This window comes from Chiroxiphia lanceolata, chromosome 27, assembly GCF_009829145.1.
Source record: "Chiroxiphia lanceolata isolate bChiLan1 chromosome 27, bChiLan1.pri, whole genome shotgun sequence".
Classification (NCBI taxonomy): Eukaryota; Metazoa; Chordata; class Aves; order Passeriformes; family Pipridae; genus Chiroxiphia; species Chiroxiphia lanceolata.
In genome coordinates, this window is record NC_045663.1 from 5584452 (window position 1) to 5588195 (window position 3744).

Sequence of the window (3744 nt, forward strand, 5' to 3'; positions counted from 1 at the left end):
CCGACCACTCTTTCCAGGAAGAAATTCCTCCTGATGTCCTTCTCCCACCTGAGGTGAAACACTGGAGCCATTTGGCCCCGGGGGCAGTCCACAGTCCTTTTTGAAAGGAAAAATATTAAATTCCACAGCAACAATTCCACTTGCAAGGCCCACAAAGGGCTCTGGTGCTCTGGTGCAGTGATATGTGAAGGCTCCTGACAGTGACAGGACTGTACCAGATCCAGAGAAGAGCTCATGGAGATCAGTGCCCCTCTTTCTCTTTATAAATCTGTGTCCAGAGACCTTGTGCCACCCAGCACAGTGTTACTGGAGGTCAAACACAGAGGGAGTGGCTCTGCTCAAATGCTTGTGGCCTTGATCTTAGAGAAGAGGAGGCTCAGGGGGCACCTTCTCACTCTCTACAACTCCCTGGCAGGAGGGGAAGGCCCAAGTGGGGGTCACTATTTCCTCTTATCTGGGACAAGAGGAAACAGCCTCAAGTTGTGCCAGGGAAGACTTAATATGAATATTAGGGAAAATTACTTCGCTAGAAGGGTTGTCCAGCCCTGACACAGGCCGCTCAGGGCAGTGGTGGAGTCCCCATCCCTGGAAGGATTTAAAAGACATGTAGATGTGGCACTTGGCTTAGTGATGGCCTTGGCAGTGTTAGGCTTGCAGTGGAACTGGATGATCTTAAAGGCTTTTCCCACCTTAATGGTCCTGTGATTCCGTGTACTGGAAGCAGCCAGTGGCAGGGGAATGGGTGACTGGTGTTCTGTGCCACCTTCCACCAGGACCTGAGCTGGACAGGCTGCCTTGGGTGCCCTCAGCTCTGGTAAACGTTTATTCCCATGAGCCAGTGCCCTTGCTGACAGTTCATGTTTGAGGGGTCTGGCACAGATACAAACCTGTGCCGAGAGGCTCAGAGGGTGCCATGTGCCACCTCTGCCCCCCACCCTGCAACTCTCAGACCCTCTTTTCTTGCTGCTCTGCTGTGGTTTGGCCGCTCGTGGTGCTCATCCTTCCCCGAGAGGCAGCACCGGTGCGGCAGAGCACAGAAAATCGATGACACGCCGTTTGGAGCAGGGAGATGGCAACAGAGACCTGAGCTCACTCAGATCCTGCTGGCGACTTGTTTTCCCTCCGTGGTTATTTGTCAGATGCTAATGAGCGGAAGCAATTAGCTCTGGGAGCAGGGGAAGGGGAGGGGGCTGTGGAGGGACAGCTCTGCCTGCTCTGCTCAGGCTGGGTTTGGTCAACAGCTGGCATTGCCCAGCTCCCAGAAAGCAGCTTCCTGGGGCTACAAACCCTGCTTCATCTGGGGTTTTCACTCATGAGCCCTCGGTGCAGCTGCTGTAGGGGGGACAAGGATGGGTTTGGAAACCCCCACAGGAGACTAGGGCAGATATTCCTGTGAAAAGGCAGAGCTCAGCCCCTGAGGCAAAGCACAGTGAGAACATTGTACCAATGGGTCTCTGAAAAATCACACAATCACAGAATCACAGGATCAGCCAGGTTGGAAAACACCTCTGAGATCATGGAGTCCAACCCACAACCCAACACCACCTCGTCACCCAGACCATGGCACTGATGCCACATCCAGTCTGTCCTTAAACACCTCCAGGGATGGGGACTCCACCTCCTCCCTGGGCAGCCCCTTCCAGTGGTTGATCCCTCTCTCTGAGAAGAATTTCTTCCTGATGTCCAACCTAAACCTCCCCTGGTACAGCTAAAGGCTGTGCCCTCTTGTCCTACTGCTGGTGGGAAGGGACCTCTGGAGATCACCCAGTCCAACCCCCCTGCCAGGGCAAGGTCACCTGGAGCAAGTCTCAAGCAAGACCACCAGCTTTTGCAGGATGTCATGAAATCTCCCCTCTTGGCTGCCTTATTTACCTTTGAATAGGAATAAAAATTAGATCCAGGCCCTTTGCTCAAGGGGATTGCAGTATCAATGATATTGTTGCAGTTAGTATTCCCAAATTTTAATTTTTCATTTAAGAATTTGTATTTGTATTACTTATGCAATATTCTAATCATGCTGTGTTACCTTTTTCCATTAAGGAGTCAACAAATTCACAGCGGGGGGTGTGTTAATACCTCTGGATTAACACAGGTGAATCCAAAGTACAAACTTGTTTCCTATTTCCATGTAGCCACATCCAAGGGATGCTCTTTCTAGCAGAGGGCACCTGTCTCTTACTAAAACCGTGTTGTCTCGTTGTGCTCTGTGTGGAAAATGTGGATGTAAAGACACAGCCAAGCACCTGGATTTTTCTGTGCTCCTCAGCGCAGAGCAATTTAAGTGTGGTTGGCTTTGCACTGAATCAGTGGCCACCAGTTATAGGATTTTAGCAAAAGTACTTTGCTTTTTCTCTAAAGAACAGGGTGTTGCTTCCTTATCTATAAACATATAAAATGTTATTCTTCACCAGACCATCTTTACTATACACATATATTTATATTTTCTCCACAACCCTTATGATTTTGACATAAAACAAAGCCATAACAAATTTTGTCCCTACACAGGCAAGACTTGTTTTGGGTTACTTTTGACCACAGAAGGGTTTGGGTTGGAAGGGACCTTAAAGCTCATCCAGCCCCATCCCCTGCCATGGGCAGGGACACCTTCTACTATCCCAGGTTGCTCCAAGCCCCGTCCAACCTGGCCTTGGACACTTCCAGGGATGGGGCAGTGCTTCTCTGGGCAACCCTTATGTCCAAACTTGTTGAACATCTTATATTCCCTGAGTATTTATCAGACCTTGATAAATCAGAATGTAAAGAACCATATTTTTCCTAAAATGCTGCAATGAGGGGCACAGAAAATTTAACTGGATGGGTTTATTTGTTTAACTCAAGCTGACATTAATATTTCAGGAACATCCAGTGGTGCGGACAGGCACAGGTACCCTGATTCCTGTTTCCTGCTCTGCCACAGGCTTCAGTGGCTGGAAGGAACAGAACAGAAGCCCTTGGAGCTGCCCCTGGTTTGTAGCAGCATCTTCTCACAAGCCAAATGCCCCTGGTGAGCAGTGTCCCTCTCAGGGCAGCTCTGGAATAGGTGGGTGCTGTCCCCACCTGCAGGGTGACACCACCGTGTAATGCTTTTGGGTAAAGCAAAGTCACCCTGTTGTCCTAAGGCAGCTTGTGCTCCTCTGTTGGATGTGGGTTTAGTTAGAAAGGCTGTGAAAACCCCCTGCTGATCCTTTGTGGAGCCACTGAAAACACTCCTGGCTCCAGAGCCCTCGATGCTGACCAGCTGTTAATGAGGGGGCAGAGGTTAAACCCTCACACCCCTTCTGCCTGGCTGCTGAGTGCTCCTGTGCTCTGGGAACGCAGCCACGGCTCCAAACAAGTGATGGCAGGATGTTTGTCCTGGGGATGGGTGAGCACAGAGCTGTCCCTGCCACCAAGGGGTTGATGCCAGCAGGATCCTCTGGGTTTGAGATGGAGCAGGTGGTTCCATGGAGCCAATGACCAAAAACTGCAGTAGCCTGGGTTGTCAGTTGGCGGAAAAGGGCTCTGGATTTTGCTTGCTTCTACCTGCCCTCCCTGCAAAACCTTGTGAGGGGCTTTTGCTGAAATAACAACTTACACACAACATCACAGGCCTAGGGATTGACTCACAGAATCCCAGAATGTGCTGAGTTAGAAGGGACCTCCAAGGATCATCCAGTCCAACCCTCAGCCCTGCACAGGACCATCCCTAAGAGTCACACCCTGTGCCCCAGAGGATGATCCAAATGCTCCTTGGGCTCTGCCAGC